The sequence below is a fragment of the Symphalangus syndactylus genome, chromosome 8 (assembly GCF_028878055.3).
Source record: "Symphalangus syndactylus isolate Jambi chromosome 8, NHGRI_mSymSyn1-v2.1_pri, whole genome shotgun sequence".
Taxonomy (NCBI): domain Eukaryota; kingdom Metazoa; phylum Chordata; class Mammalia; order Primates; family Hylobatidae; genus Symphalangus; species Symphalangus syndactylus.
In genome coordinates, this window is record NC_072430.2 from 102,631,672 (window position 1) to 102,649,623 (window position 17,952).

Genomic DNA, 17,952 nt, shown 5'->3' on the forward strand with positions numbered 1-17,952 from the left:
TTTCAAAAGAGATCTTCATTAATCATTAGCAACTGTTATAAATATTTTAGATTTTTATTAAAAATCTGATGCCAAATATTTTAAATTTGCATGTTGAGGAGTGAGAGAATGGTGCTTGAGAAATGTTTCATAAAATACATTCAGAGTCCGCTAGAATTTCAGAACTGAACTTATAAAGTTTTGTTTACGTGATCAGTAGTGGAATGTACCATGTAAATAATTGACACAAGTAGGCATAAACATCATTCCTGAAACCTTGGTTTGATTTTTTTTCTAAATATGCTGCAAGCTTTGTTGCTAAATATAGATTAATGGGGTATAAAAATTTGTCTTCAAAAATTGTCATAAAATGTCTGTTATGTGATGTTGACTTATTTAAATAGTTGTGAGATATTTTCATTTTAAGGTGATTATTAAGAAAATATTTGGAGGATGATTGCTGTCAGAAAAAACAGATCCTTTCCTTTCCTTTTTCCTTTCCTTTCCTTCTCCCCTTTCCCTTTTTCCTTTCCCCTTTCCCTTCTCCCCTTTCCCCTTTTCCCTTTCCACTTCCCTTCCCTTCTTTTTTTCTAGATGAGGTCTGACTATGCTGCCAGGCTGGTCTTGAACTCCTGGCCTCAAGTGATCCTCCCACCTCTGCCTCCCAAAACCACTCTTCATGATCACTGGCTTCCACTTACTTTTCTCTAACTTCCCTCACACTGTACTCAATCATCATGTGCTCCCTATGTTTGCCCTAAACAATGGGGCTTTCTCTTTCCTCTGCTTTGCAAATGATGGTCCCTCTGGCCACATTTGCCTCTCTCCCATTTCTCACTCAGCCTGCCTTTGGCTGGTTAAACCCTATTTTCCTTTAGTATCGGCTAAGAGATTAGATCTTCTTCAAGACTAGGTGGGATACCCCAGCCCAGGGTGGGAGTCTTGCCTGTGTGTAAGGTGCTGTACTCTACTGCAATTGTCTTTCTAAATCCACCTCTAGACTGTAAGCCCCTGAGGGAAGGCCCCGGGCTTTGCTACCATAGTGCTAAGGTCTGTTTGTGTCCCCATAAAATTTGTATGTTGAAATCTTCACACCCCCAACATGATGGTATTGGGAGGTGTGGCCTTTGGGAGTTGATGAAGTCACAAGGGCTGTGCCCTCATGAATGGGATTAGAGGCTTTATAAAAGTGGCCTGAGAAAGCTCTTTCATCCCTTACACTGTGTGAGGATACAGGGGAAAAAATGCCATCTATGAAATGGGAAGCAGTTCCTCACCAAGTCTTTGGCACCCTGATCTTGAACTTCTCAGACTTGAGAACTGGGAGAAATACATTTCTGTTGCTTATAAGCCACCCAGTCTTTTTTTTTTTTTTTTTTTTAATGGACTTAGATACACAGCAAACCTTCTACCAGGAGGCTGACACATAGTAGGCAATCAATAAGTATAGTAGATGAATGAAAATGAAGAAAATGGGACACTCTCTGCTTAAATGTATGTATTGCATGTAAAACGCTAGCTCTGACCACATTTGTTCCTTGTTATTGAACTGTATTGTGGCATGACCAATTTGATTATAACCACCTTTAAGAATAAAGGCAGGCTATTGCTTGATTTATTTAGTCACAGTTTTGGTGCCAGTTGTGAAGATGACTATAATGGTCTGAATGACACCCACATAGCATTATGTTTCGTCTGTTTCATTTCCATTTAGATAAAACAAAATCAAGATATATTAGTAAAAATATATAATTTTCAAGGTTAAGAGCAATACTACTATTTAATATTAATATTAGTTCAATAAATATTAATTCAAATCATTTTAATGACCGGTGGAATATTTTTTAAAAGATTTAAATAGAAGAAGTTGACAGTAGGATAATTTACATGATTTAAATAAAAATTTAATTAAAAACACGTTATCTCAGCATTATTACCATTTTTAAAATCAGATCTACAGATATTTAATCGCATCTAAACTTGGGGCAAATGCAGGAGACTAAACATACCACAGAGAAATTACTAGATTTTCTTTTCAAAGTTTGGAGTAGCTTTCTCTCCTTTCTATATTTATCCTCCAACAGTAATAATAAAATAAATTGGAGGAGTTGAACCATGTAATAATCACTCCTTCGTGGTTCCATTTAACTACCCTGTCATCTAGGCCTGTCTCCAGCCCAGACAGGCTGGGCACATTTTCAAGCTGCCAGGACACCAGGTGGGACACCAAGGTGGCAAGGCCACCAGGAGTGATAATCAAGTCCAATATATAAAATCTGCAGCTGGACCCAGACACATCCTCAGGAACTTCTGTATTTGTAGAAAATTTTGGAGGCGACTCTTCAACTCATTTAAAAAATTTTTATTTTCCTCACTCTTTGTACGTCCCTCACCCAACTGTGCCTGTGTTTATTTCCTTTACATTTTATTTTCCTCTCTCTTTGCTTCAATTTCCTAAAATTTGCCTTATCTATACTGCATTATTGCTTCATAGGTAAGGATGTATCATTACTGCCTTGGATAAACAAAGATATCTATTGTATATCATAATGACTATAGATAAAAACAGTACCTTAAACTTGAAAATTGCAAAAAAAAAGTAGATTTTACATGTTCTCATCACAAAAAAAGCATGTGAAGTAATTCATATGTTAATTATTTGACTTAGCCATTTTACAATATATATATAAAGCATCATGTTATATACCATAAATATAATTTTTGTTCATTCAAAAATTTTTTTAAAAAGATGAACAACCGGCCGGGCGCGGTGGCTCACGCTTGTAATCCCAGCACTTTGGGAGGCCGAGGCGGGCGGATCACGAGGTCAGGAGATCGAGACCACGGTGAAACCCTGTCTCTACTAAAAATACAAAAAAAAAAAATTAGCCGGGCGTGGTGGCGGGCGCCTATAGTCCCAGCTACTCGGAGAGGCTGAGGCAGGAGAATGGCGTGAACCCGGGAGGCGGAGCTTGCAGTGAGCCGAGATCACACCACTGCACTCCAGCCTGCGCTACAGAGCGAGACTCCGTCTCAAAAAAAAAAAAAAAAAAGATGAACAACCTGCCATTTATAGACTGCAGAGTTGAAGGTAGAGCCTACAGCCAGGAAGTTTCAGAAAAATTTCAGAAAAAAAGAAATAAGCCTATTAGAATACAGAAATAATTCTACTGATCACTCCTTCACACTAGCTCACTGTGTATTTTGTTCTGAGAAATTGCTCCGTGGCAAGAGAGGCTAGGATCAGACCAATTGCTGAAGACCTTAGGTGAAGCCACCAGCAGTTGCTGCTGCAGGGAACATGCTTTGGGACCAGGCGTACCAGGTTTGTGACAGAGTACAAAGTGAGGAATCAGAGACAGAGACCAGGGAGAGGAGTTTCCAGCCTGGCTCATACTGTAGCAAGAATGGGCCGCTCCAGCTCTTTTATAGAGCAGGAGTTGGAAAGGAAACCCAGGAAGTATGTTTGGTCATCTGCTCTCTGCCAGTGCAGTACTCCTACAGATTTAACATGCACTACCCCCAAACCAGGGGCAGCTCCTCCTGCTCCATTGCACCTAGGAATCTCAATGCAATTTTAATGGGACTGAATATTTTGTCTCTCTCTGATATAACACAGGGGTCAATCGATTGCTCTGCCCCTAGCTCCTCAAGCCAGTGCTATTAGGTTCCATTTACCACTGCATGCTGTATTTTAGTTATGTAATTTCTGAGCTTTAGGGTACAGAGAATGGTGGTTGAGGGGGAGACAAAAGAAAGGAGGATGGGAAGGAAAGGGAAGAAGAGGGAAGTGTGAGAAGGGGAAAGAAGAGGAGAGAAAAAGGAGGAGAAAGCTCTTAACATCAGGGAAGTAACAAAACAACACACTGTATATTTTCTCACTTAAAAAAATCTCTGTGTGTATGTGTGTGTGTATGCATATATACATACATATACACACATATACTGAGACACATATATGTGTATGTTTTATATATAATATATACATACACAAACACACAATTGTTTTAAAAGCAGTTTTTAAATATTTAAGGTCTTCTTGAGGCTTCCTTTTTTCTCTTCAAGAATAAAAATCTGTTGCTCCTTTGATAAACAGATAGTACATAATTTGAACAGATAGCTAGTGAAAAAATAACTTCATATTCCTCAAAGAGGACATAGAGAAATTAAAGTGGCACAGTTTTTGATTGGATGCATTGCATTTTCTATTTTCTCAGTGAGTCTAATTCTGAGCCTGATTCTGGTATCTTTCTCAGAGAAACTACCACTTCCTTTTGTTCGAGAAAAGAATTATTAGTTTGTTATTAAAAAAAAAAAACCAAAACCTATGCCTCCCCCATCATATTTGTTATTGTATATTCTTGAAAGCCCCCTTTTCCCCTTCTCTCTTTAAGGCTCCATCATAGCCAGCTCCTCACTGCTGCTGTGTTGGATCCTGTTGCTTCCCTCTGGCCCCTTGGGATTGGGATGCAAGAGAGCTTGTGGGAGGGCAGTGACACAGGGAAGGGTTGCTCTAGCTGGGACTGTTCAGTGCTATAGTTTGTTTCTCTGTCTTCCAATTGCAGTCCAAACATGGTTGGGAAATAAGCTTGTCTTTGACAAATGAAAAAGCTCTGCATTCCCATTTAAAACTTCACCAGACAGGATGAGGTTGATGAGTTCAAAGGTCCTCTTCTCCTTCATCACCAGCTCGTGAAAATGAAACTGTTTCAGAGACACAGATCATCCACTAGGACTTTTCCTCAGTGCACGGTCACTATGGTGCATTTCTTATGAAAGTTTCTCCAAGTCCATCTGCGACTATTATCACGAGCCTGTAATACATGCACAGACATGAGCAGAAAATTCAGGAAGGACACATTAGAGATGGGATTCTATTTTTTAAAACACTCTCTCAGACTGAGCTAAGTACAGTCATGTGCCATACAATGTCAATGACGGACTGCATATGTGATGGTGGTCTCATATATTCTAATAGAGCTGAAGAATTGCTATCTGGTGATGCTGTAGCCATCATAATGTCACTTACAGTGCAATGCAATACTCATATGTTCCTGGTGATGTGCTGGTGTAAACAAACCTGCACTGCCAGTCATACAAAACTATTCAATTATGTATAGTACATAATACTTGATAATAAACAACGGTTACTAGATTATGTATTCACAATAAACTACACTTTTTATCGTTATTGTAGAGTGTAATCTACTTACTTATAAAAAAAGTTATCTGTAAACAGCCTCAGGCCAGGCCATCACGAGATATTCCAGAGGAAGGCATTGTTACCATAGGAGATGACAGCTCTATGAGTGTTATTGGCCCTGTAGACCTTCCAGTGGGACAAGATGTGGAGGTGGAAGACTGTGATACCGATGATCCCGACCCTACACAGGCCTAGGTTAATATGTGGGTTTGTATCTAAGTTTTTAACAAAAAAAGTTTAAGAAGTAAAAAAGAAGAAAAGTAGAAAAAAGATGTAGAGAATAACAATATAAAGAAAAAATATTTTTGCATAATTGTACAATATGTTTGTGTTTTAAGCTGTTTTTATAAAAGATTCAAAAAGTTAAAAAAAATAAAGTTTATAAAGTAAAAATGCTACAGTAGGCTAAGGTTAATTTATTATTGAAGGAAGAATATTTAATAAATAAATGTAGTGTAGCTTAAGTATACAGGGTTTATAAAGTCTACAGGAGTGTACAGTAATGTCCTAGACCTTCACATTCACTTACCACTCACCGACTCACAAAGAGCAACTTCAAATCCTGCAAGCTCCGTTCATAGTAAGTGCCTTATACATGTGTACCTTTTTAAAAATCTTTTATACCATATGTTTTACTGCACCTTTTCTATGGTTAGATAGGTTTAGATATGCAAATACTTACCATTGTGTTACAGTTGTCCGCAGTATTCAGTAAAGAAACATGCTGTACATACAGGTTTGTAGCCTAGGAGCAATAGGCTTTACTACACAGCCTAGGTGTGTAGAGGGCTATGCCATCCAGGTTTGTGTAAGTACCCTCTGATGTTCAGACAATGACAAAATCACCTAATGGCCTAACTATGCATTTCTCAGAATGTATCACCGTTGTTAAGTGATGCACGACTCAATGGAAATGAAAAAGGCAGTATATTTTGAGTAGTAGAGTAATAAGCTGCCATTAAATGGCAGTCGGTGATGCTCTCATCACTGCCATTCTTCTGCCAGTGGCCAAAAGGAGCAGCTACTGCTCTGGCAATGGACAGATGACCAAGGATGTTTTGGAATTCCTCTTGATCTAGTTACAGAATTAGAATCGAGGCCATATTTCTCATCTAAGAAACTAAGAGAGCCAACACCATGCCTCATTCCTGTCTTAATCTCAGTCTACTTTCCAGTCCCAGCTGTGTTATCATTCCTAGTCTCAACTTTACATTGCTATGCACAGGCTTCTGCTCTGACTTCATCCATGCTCATCCCCACACTCTTCTGGTTTGTTTGCTGAACATCTCTTTCTATGTCCAGTGACCTCCTATCCTTCCTCAATTCTTATTCTTAAGAGAACTCCATCTCCTATCTTAACTGAAAACTTGAGGTCCTCCAATAATACCACTTTCTTCACACCCTCCTCAAGCATGTCCTCAGGGTCACTGGGTAAAGTAGGTGTCCACCTTTCTCTTAGTGGCCTCTCTTCACGTTTAATCCACTCTGGCACAACCCATTGCTACTCTGAATTCCTTGTTCCAGCGCTATACCTCATTCCCACCATCTCTTCCCCAAAATCACCAACTATTTTGTATTTCCTCTTGTTTACTAAAGATTAGTGTTGTGTTCCAATATTTAATTATCTTGTTGTGCTATTTAAATATTAATGGGGTAACTATAAAAACTTCTTACAGCTTGCTTTCTTAAGGCCTCTTGGTAAAGGGAAGGCCAGTTCCCAGCCTCTTGGTTTCTTGACAGCCACATCTCCTGTGCCTTTTTCTCTTCAGTCAATTGCTCTCATTGTTGCTTCATGGACTTCTACATCAAGTCTGCAGCATCTCTTAATTATTGGCTTTAAACATTTTACATCAATAGCAACTCCTCTCCTTTTCTTACTTGCTCAATTACTCTGCAGCAATTCATCATCTTTGAGACTTCACATGCATTATCTCTATTATTACATCTGTTTATTGGACCCTTTTTTCACTTCTCTTTTTCCTGCGGACCAGTGTTTTGAGCTCTGTCTTGACATGTCCTGAACTCCTTGTCCATCTCTTTCTTCATTGCACTCATCTAGAAAATCCAGTCAAGTAAAAACCCACTCATTTGATTTCTTTGTGCCTGAATCTGAGGAGCAGCAGGAATATGGGAAAAAATAAATCACAAAATTCGGATGATGAGGTTTTACTCTAATGTCATGATCACACCATTAAGTATACAGTCAACATCTCCCTCAATTCTATTGTTTATACCCCCAAATGATTCTTCTATAACCTTTCTTTTTCTCAAAATTTCAATACCCCTACTTCCAGACATTTAGATGTTTACCTAGCCCTATTCCTTTTCATGGTGAAAAAAATAGCCATCTTATTGAAATGCCCCATTTTCTTAAGAGCAAATTTACAAATCTTACATCTGCATCTATTTTCTTTTTTAATTTACAGTGGAGGAAGTATCCCTCCAGCTGTCAAAGGTAAATTGTTCCACTTGTCCTGTAGGACATGCCACCTCTCACCTTTCAAATATTTCCCTTCTTTAGTTATTCCCTGTCTCTCTCCTGCATCATCCATTTTCTCATATAGAGTGAATCATTCCTACTGGTATTCAAACACATTCAGGATTTCTCTTCTCAACAGGTCTCCTCCAATCCCACTAAAACAAAGCAATGAAGACTTTCTTTGGTCCTCATATTCCATGTAGCTATTAACTTATTTCACGATCATAGATGGACTTCCCAGAAATTGTATATCAGCAGTCCCTTCCTGCTACCCCAATTCCTATTTTAATTCAATATGGCTTTTCCCTCTACCACGCAACTCAAAATGGCTCTTGTCACTGTCACAGTAAATGTTGTTTTATCAAAACACAAATCACTTTCTACTGTTACCTTAACCTTTTAGCAGCATTCAACAATTTGATCTTTCCCTTTTAAAACACTCACCTTTCTTGGCTTCACTGACCCTGTCACTTCTGGGTCTTTCTCTCATTTCCTTGGTTTTTCCTTTTCAGTTTCCTCTACTAGCTCCTCCTCCAAAATTTACTAGTAAGTTTTGGAGCTCTGTTGGGTTTTCTGTCTTCTCTTTTTACATCCTGTTGGGAAGCCCATCTCTTTTATGCCTTTAAATACCATCCTTATGCCAACACTCCCTAAGTTTCCGTCTCCAGCCTAGATTCTCCTTAAGTCCAGACTCATTTATCTTTCCCACATCTACTTGTATACCTTATAGACATCTTAAACTAGAATACTGCAAACTGAACTCTTGATCTTCTTAACCAGTCACCTCTCCAACATGTTTTTCCTCCAGTCTTCCTCATTTGTGACAAGAGCATCAGTCTTTTCCCAACTTCCACCTCTAAGTCAGCAGAAAACTCTGTTGATTTTACTTTCAAACTACACTCTTGAATCAATCTTTTTCTTTCTTTCTTTCTCTTTCTTTCTTTCTTTCTTTCTTTCTTTCTTTCTTTCTTTCTTTCTATTTCTTTCTTCTTTTCTTTTTTCTTTGTCTTTCTCTTTCTTTCTTTCTTCTTTTTCTTTTTTTCCTCCCTTCCTCCCTTCCTCTTTTCCTTACCTTTCCTTTCTTTCCTTCCTTTCCTTCCTTTCTCTCTTTCTTTCTTCCTTCTCTCCCCTTCCCTCCCTCCTCTTCCCTTCCTGATGGAGTCTTGTTCTTTGTTGCCCAGGCTGAAGTGCAGTGGTGTGATCTCAGCTCACTGCAACCTCCACCTTCCAGTTTCAAGCATTTCTCCTGCCTCAGCCTCAGCCTCCCAAGTAGCTGGGATTACAGGCACCTGCCATCACACCTGGCTAGTTTTTGTATTTTTGTAGAGGTGGGGTTTCACCATGTTGGCCAGGCTGGTCTCTAACTCCTGAACTTGTGATCCACCCACGTTAGCCTCCCAAAGTGCTGGGATTACAGACATGAGCCACTGTGCCCGACCTGAATCCTTTTTTCTTTCTACATTTCTACTTCTATCCTGGCAGTCTAAACCATGTTCACCTTTCACCTGAACACCTGGACAACAGAAGCAGCCAACTTTCCCTTTTGTTTTTTCTCCATTTTTCTGTGTAACCTGTCAGAGGGATCTTTAAAATAGGCCAATCAGATTATGCGGCTTTGCTGTTTAAAACCTTTTATGTTTTTCTACTTCTATGAAATAAAATCTTCTCTGAAATAAAATCTTTTGGCCAATAAGACCCTGAGTGATCTGATCTCTGCCTACTCCAGGGTTTCATGTTTGTCTACGGCTCTTTTCCTTGGTCACTATATTTTCCTCACTTTGACTTTTTTTATTGTTAAATTCCTTAAACACATCAGCTCTTTCCCATCTCAGCCTGTATATACTTGGCCTTATACCCAGACTACCTGATCTTTTCCTAATGTTTCAGAACTGACCTCCCATTCTCCAGGTCTCAGTTTTAATGTCAAACCCTTAGAGAAATCTTCCCTGACTACATTAGGTAAGGCAAATACACCCTTGTTAATCTTTAACACACAATCCTGGTGGTTTGTTTCCTATGTGAGAATTATGATAATTTATACTTACTTTTGTTTTATCATATACATCTATCTATATATAGTTAATTTGCTAAGTTCCCCACTAAATTTGAAGTTCCATGAGGTCAGAGAACCATATCTGTCTTGCTCACTGCTGAGTCTCCAGTGTCTAGCACAGTTTCTGGCATTTAGTAGCTGCTAAATGAAGTCTATACTAAATTCATCTTGAAACAAGTGGTATTTTTTTTCTTACATTTCCTCTCTCCACTTTATTATACCATATTCAGTAAAAATCTTCCCTTTTTAAAAAATATATATGCTCAAAAGAGATTCTATACATTTTTCTTTAGATAATGGTAATCCCTAATTATACATGCTTATATAATAATGCTCTATAATTATGTGGTAATTTCTATTTTAGGGTCTCAAAACTATTTAGAAACCATAATTAATGATCAAGAAAATGTGGTGGGACTGGGTCACTAAAATAATTTTACATTTAGACCTGAGCTTGCTTTCTTAAGACTCCTGGTCTAACACACATTGAGTTTCTGATTCAAGACCTGTAGTTGACAGCTTTGTTGAAAAAAAAAAAAGTAAATCAATAAAAAAGCTTCATAATAAAGATTCATGAGATACTTTTGATAGCCATTTAAAAAAATTACAGGGATGGGGAAAATATTGAGAGAGAATAATATTTTAATCCAATAATTATCGTCATTTTACCTGACCACTGAGCACCGACTGTGTTCCAGAAGGTTTTTTGGAATCTGGAACTATAGGGCTGAAAGTGACATGGTTTCTATTTGATTGTAGAGTCGAGACATGCATATCAACAGGTAAATATAATACAATGTCATAAGTGTTTTAGAAGACTAATTTATAAAGTACTTGGCACATAAAGAAGGAAACTAATAACTTCACCTGAAGAGAACTAGGAAAGGCTCCACAGATGGAACACTTGGATTGCTATTTAAAAATGGGTAACTGTGTTGGTCAGGTAGGGAAGGTGAAAAAGAAAAAAGGAAGGCATTCTCAGAAGAGCAGAGAAGGATGGAGAAGGGAAAGTGTATAGCATATTACAAGAATGATCACTGGGGCTGGAAAAGAGTGTACCGGGAGGAAAGTGACAAGGAATAATATCAATGTTCTAGTTGTACTGATTTTTCTGTAAAAAATGATGGGGACTTAGTTTGAGCTATCTGTAACTGAGAAGGCTGTAAAACATGAAACTTCGTTCTACAGAGGTTATCTCCATTACATTTTAGGTTATTATTATTAAAGTTCATAGTCTCAATAATGTTATCATAAAACTGTTTAAATAACCAGGCTGAACATTTTCTATGATTTATCTTTAAGAGTAGAGGTCATTGAGTCACCTCAAACATGCTGGTCTTTTATCTATATATTTCTGCATCTTTAGATAATTTAGGACCTAAATTTTAGGCTATCAATTTCAAGGTTGTTTAAAGATTAAATTTAAAAAAGTTTGGCTCACTAGAATTCCTGCCTATGACTTGTTTTTCACATATGTAGAGTGGGTGGTCATCTGTGTTACATGATGGGACGATTCCAGGAATGTCTTCTTGCTCACATTTTTTTGCAGCCCGTGAGTCACAGTGATAGACATGCCATATTAGAAATTCCTTAGGGTTAAAATATTGTCCCCAAAACCCAGTTTCTTTATCTTTCTTTTCCTTTCTTTTTATTTTTAAGGTGCAAATGGCTTTCTCACTCTCACATTCCAAGGATATTCTTAAATTTTCTTTCTTGACTTCTGCCAAATTTGAGACTCTGAGTGCATCTTTTTTTCTTGAGTTTTTGTGTTCTCTAAATAGTCTTGGTTTCTCTAACCTTTCAAACTCATGCTTAGAAGATATAAGCCAGGGTTTAGAAAACAGGTTTTTATTCAATCTCCTTTATTTTAGTATGTTGCCTCCCTGTAGCCTTTTGCATGCCTCGTGTCTCCAAGATAGGAGTTGTCTTTTCTTTTTTTCCAGGGAGTCGATCTTCTCTCTTCTGGGTGCAAGATGCTTGGGTTTTTTGTTTGTTTGTTTGTTTGGTTTGTTTGAGAGTTGTTTTCCTGGCTTTCAACGAGATGGTGAATGGGGATCTGTCTTCCAAGTTTCCACCAATCCTCCCATTTTTGTTTGCAGCCTCCATTCCTATTCCTAGAAGTACCTGGCTGCTTTCCTTAACGTCCTTTCCAGGCTCTGTAGTGCTGGTCCCTTTTCACCTTGTTGGCTTCTCCTTCTTTGTCCCTTTAATCCCTTTCCTTTTTTTTTTTTTTTTAAGCCAGCAACCACTTGATGAACTTCTTTCCATCGTTTGTAGTATCTTTCATTGCCTCTCCAGTTGTTTTGATCTTCTGTGATTATAGCACTTTCATTTCTTTCAGTAGAGCTGAAGGAACTAAGGTAAATTTCTGGTTTTATCCTGCCATGTTTAATTAGATGTCTTCAGGACTATTTTTCTAAAATACAAATATCCTATAAATCTGTGGTCTTATCCTTTCAATGGCCTTGCCTACATACAGAGTAAAATATAAATTCTTACTAGATGTTTTTCAAAGTACTTCATGATCTGCTCCTCATCTACCTATCTTCCAGTAATTTTCTTTGCCTCCTTCAATTCTGGCGCTCTTATATAAGTCAGTTCAGGTGTAACTGCCTCCTGGTCTTCCCTGGTTAAATAGCATGGAGAGGTGGAATATGGAAAGACTTTGGAAATCTCCTGGCGTATCATATCGTTTGAACAAGAAGCAATGCAGAACATATAGAAGAGGCTTTTAAGCAGAGAAAAAGGCCTACGGTCTCACCACAACCCAAGAGGTTCCAGGATCAGATACAGCAGGTAAAAGGGGAGACAAGAAAAAGAGCTAGCATTGAACAGAGATGTTAATAGAAAGCTTGTTCCCTTTCCCTCATATCCTTTCTCTCCTTCCCCTTCTCTGTCTCTAGTCTCTCCCTCCAGCCAACCTCTTCTACTTCTTTCCTTCCACTCTCTTTTCCCTCCTCTCCTTAAACTAATGAAATTGTTGGCCCTAAATCTTCACTCCACTGTAATAATATCATATATCCCTTTGGTCTAGGCCTCAAAGTGGGTTAAATATACTTTCTCACCCCTTGAGCTTGAACTTTGTCCTGTGACTTGCTTTGGCCACTGGGACGTTAAGGGTACAATGTGAGCAGAGGCTTGAATTGTACTGATGCAGTTGGGCTTGCTTTCTTGTACTTCTGATACAGCCACGAGGATGACATTCCCTGGATACCAGAATGAGTCATGTGAGGTGGAGTCATCCAAACCAACATACATACCTGCTTCTTGAAGCAGGGCTGCCCAGCCACCTGCAGATGCACAGTCAAGAAATAACTTAAGTTGCTAAGTGCCACTAAAATGCTGCAGTATCTTTCATTTAACAAAGGTGGCTGATACAGAAACGGAAACCAAGAGGGTGGGGTACTGTCATAAAAACACTGAAATATATGGCATTTGATTTAAGTCTAGGTGGAGGAATGATGTGGAAATCTTTATAAAATGGAAAAGTAGCAATCCATATTTTGCAGTGGCAAGCATTTTGGTAAAACTATTGTCTGTCACATGAAGAAAATGTATCTAATGAACCTGCAAAAGTTTGGTTAGGAGGTATCAGGAGAAGTGTTGAAGGTATCAACTGGCTGTTGTGAACTGAATCTGATAAAATACTACAAGAAAGAAATGAGCTTAGAAAAGGACTGGTCAATTTACATGCAGAATTTAGAGGGAATGTAAAGAGCCAAGAAATTGCAAATTTAAAATAGAAAATTGTTTCTCACCAGATCAATTATAACAAAATTGGGTATTTTAACACAATCATTGGTTGAGGACTAAATCTGGGGTGCTGCCAGAAAGACACGGCCAGTTAGACATGATCAAACCAAGAGTGCAGCTGAAACACCCTTTGTTAAGATTGCCAAAAGGATTAGAATGATATCTAGTAGATTTCTCACAGGACAAAAGGGGTCCATGAGAGCCCAAGGGAATGATCCCAGAAATGTTTGACTCACTCCAAGAGCCCATAAATACAGAATATGGCTTAAAAAGAATCATGGGTGTGGCTTTGGTACATGGAGTTGATAGAAATCATATATGTAAAAATCCACAAAGGTTTTAAGAGAGATCTATAAGCAACATCACTACAAGCTTGGAACAGAAAAGAGACTGGCTGTTTGAAATGTAAAAAGACCTCTGAGTATCCAACTTTCTACAGACAGGAATATATACATTTAATTAATGCTACCAATTTCTCCCTAAACTTCTTTAGTCATTTCCCATTAATTTTGATATGCTGTGTTGCTGTTTTCATTCATAATATTTTATAATTTTCCTTTTTTATTTTGGTTTTGACCCATGGGTTATAAAGAAGCATATTATTTAGTTTCCAAATATTTGAGGTTTTTCTAGATAGCTTTCGATTGCTGATTTTTAATTTAAATCCATCGTGGTCAGAGAACATACTTTGTATAATTTGAATGATTTAAGTTTATTGAGGCTTCTTCATGCCCAGAGTATGATCTACCTTGATAAATGTTCTGTGTGCACTTGAGAAGAATGTGTATTCTGCTGCTGTTAGGTAGAGTGTTCTTTATAAGTCAATAAGGTTAAATTAGTTATTGTGCTATTTCCATCTTCTCTATTCATAACAACCTTCTATCTACTTGTTGTATCAATTATTGAGAAGGAGCATTAAAGTATCTGACTGTAATCATGGCCTTTATCTATTTACACTGTTTTCAGTTCTATCAGTTTTTACTTCAGGTATTTTGAAGCTCTGATATTAGGTGCATAAATGTTTAGGACTCTTAGGTTATTTTGATGAAGTGACTTCTTTCTTATTATGAAATGATCTTCTTTTTGTCCTTGATAATATCCTTTATTCAGATATATGCTTTAACTAATATTATGTTAGACACTCCAGCTTTCTTTTGTTTATTGTACATGTGATTTTTCTTTACCCCTATTTTAATCGTTAACCTGTTTGTGTCTTCATATTTGAAGCGTATTTCTTGTAGGCAGCATATAATTGCTTCTTTTTTTAAAAAAAATCCAATCTGAAGGTCTTTGCTTTTTAATGGAGTATTAATGTTTACATTCACATTTAAGGTGATTATGAGGTTTGGGTCTATGATCTTGTAATTTGTTTTCTATTTGTCGCTTCTGTTCTATTTTCCCTTTCCTGTTTTCTGTTTTCATTTAGATTATCTTAATTCTTTTTTATTTGATTTTTATCTCATAAGTAACTAATTAGCCATAACTATTTCTTTTATTATTTTGGTGGTTTCTTTGAGCTTTGTAGTATTTATATTTAGCATCACATCTACTTTTAAGTGATGCTATACCATTTCATATATAGCTTACAATACTTATAATAGTACTTTTCCATTTCTCTCCTCCTGACCTTTGTGCTATTGTCACATATTTAACTTTTACATATGTTATAAACCACATTCTTACTGCTTTCATTTAAAGAGTCTATTGTCTTTTAAAGATGTTTATATATTTACCTCTGTAGTTAAAATTTCTAGTGCTCTATACCTTTGTCTATATTTATATCCTATCTGGTATTTTTCCCTTTTATTTGAAATATTTCCTTTAATAGTTCTTATTGGATAGGTTCGTGGATGATGAATTATTTCGGCTTCTATACATCTGAAAAAGTCTTTATTTTACCTTATTTATTTATTTATTTTTTGTTTTGAGACTCTGTCACCCAGAGTGAGACTCTGTCACCCAGGCTGGAGTGCAGTGGCACCGTGTCAGCTTACTGCAACCTCTGTCTCCTGGGTTGAAGCAATTCTCCTGCCTCAGCCTCCCGAGTAGCTGGGATTTCAGGTGCCCACTACCATGCCCGGCTAATTTTTATATTTTTAGTAGAGATGGAGTTTCATCACGTTGGCCAGGCTGGTCTCACACTCCTGACCTCAAGTGATCCACCCGCCTCGGCCTCCCAAAGTGCTAGGATTACAGGCGTGAGCCACCATGCCTGGCCTCACCCTCATTTTTGAAAGATATGTTCACTGGGTATAGAATTCTATGTTGACATTTTTATTTTAATAATTTTAAAGAGGCTGTTCTACTGTCTTGTAAGTGACATAAAATTGTTTGCCTTGTTTCTGACATAAAATTTGCTATATTATTTATTTTCTTAGTATAATAATTGTTTTTTCTCTTTTTTCTTGACTAGTGATTTATTATTGGATGCCAAATTTAATATTTTCTCTTTATCACAAGTTGTGAACAATTTGGTTATGCTGTGCCTTTGTGTAGCTTTTTTCTTTTTTTTGTGCTTGAGTTTCATTGAATTGGATTTATGGGTTTATAATTTTCATCAAATTTGGAAAAATTTCTACCATTATTTCTTCAAATATTCTTCCTGTCTTCACCTTTCTCTCTCTCTCCAGCTTACTGATACTCTTTTTATTATTTTTATTTTGTATAGGTTCCAATACTATGTCTTCAAGTTCGCTAACCTTTTCTCCAATGTCTAGTCTGCTGTTGATCCCATCTAGTGAATTTTTAATCTCATACATTATAGTAGCTTTCTCTGGATGTTCGATTTGTGTCACTTTTATATCTTCTATATCGCTACATAACTTTTTGAACCTATGGAATATAGTTATAACAAATGATTTACTATCTTTGCTTCTGTGTCAGTTCTTGGGTGCTTTTGATGGATAGATTATTTTTCTCATCATGGTTTCAGCTCTCCTGCTTCTTTTCTTGACTGCTAATTTTTTATCGGATACCAAAGAGTGTGAATTTTGCCTTATGGGTGCTGAATATTTTCATATTTCTTCAGACATTCTTAAGCTTTCTTCTGGTATACATATATTATCTAGAAACAGCTTGATTCTTTTGGGTCTTGTTCTTGCTTTTAAGGCTTGTTAGGTAGGACCTGACCAGTGCTCAGTATGTTACTGATTGTTACTACTAAGGCAGAATCCTTTTGTATTCTCTGTTGAATTTCCATGAACCATGAGCTTCTCAGAGATGGCTGTTAGGAACAGATACTGTTCTTAGTCTTGTAGGGGTCTGGACACTGTTTCTCTAATCCTTTCTGGTAGTTCTTTCCATATGCTCATGTAGTTTCCTCAAACACAGGTGCAGATCCACACTGAGGAGAATATTCAAGGACTACCTTCTTCAAATTGATCCATAGTTTATTTTTACAGAAAAGTAAGTTATAAAATACATATGCCAAATTCATTTCTCAAAAATAGATTATATGCTAAGATACAACAAAATATTTTCAATGGATATTTCTGGGTGGCATTTTTTTGCTTTTTTATATTTTTAGCAAATGGTTTTATAATCAGAAAATCACTTAAAGACGGCCGGGCACGATGGCTCATGCCTGTAATCCCAGAACTTTGGGAGGGTGAGGCGGGCGGATCACGAGGTCAGGAGATCAAGACCATCCTGGCTAACACAGTGAAACCCCGTCTCTTCTAAAAATGCAAAAACAAAATTAGCTGGGCGTGGTGGCGGGCGCCTGTAGTCCCAGCTACTTGGGAGGCTGAGGCAGGAGAATGGCGTGAACTTGGGAGGCGGAGCTTGCAGTGAGCCGAGATCGCGCCACTGCACTCCAGCCTGGGCGACAGAGGGAGACTCCGTCTCATAAATAAATAAATAAGTAAATAAATAACACACAGATTAAATGCCCCTTCTTAAGGTGGCTTCTCTGGTTTCTCAAAGTTAATTGTTTCCTTCTTTATTCTGCCATAGTTTCTATTAGAGAATCCTTATGATTTGTTTACATTTCTCTCTCTACCCCTCTACTCTGAGCTCCTTCAAAGTAGTGACCAAGTTTTATCAAGTTTTGTTTAACTTTACGTCCCCACTGTCTGACATACAACAGAATTGTTGGGTATTAAAAGAACCCTTAATAAGGTAAAACTCAGAACCCCTATAGAAGCAAATTTCATTTTTTTTTAACTTTTAGGTTCAGGAGTACATGTGCAGTTTTGTTACATAGGTAAAATCATGTTACAGGGGTTTGCTGTATACATTATTTTGTCACACAGGTACTAAGCCTGGTCCCGATCTTTTTTTTTCCTGCTTCTCTCCCTCCTCCCGTCTTCCAACCTCAATAGGCTCCAGTGTCTGTTGTTCCCTTCTTCGTGTTCATGAGTTCTCATAATTTAGCTCCCACTTATAAGTGAGAGCATGCACTATTTGGTTTTCTGCTTCTGAATTAGTTTACTAAAGATAATGGGCTCCAACTCCACCCATTTTCCCTCAAAAGACATGATCTCA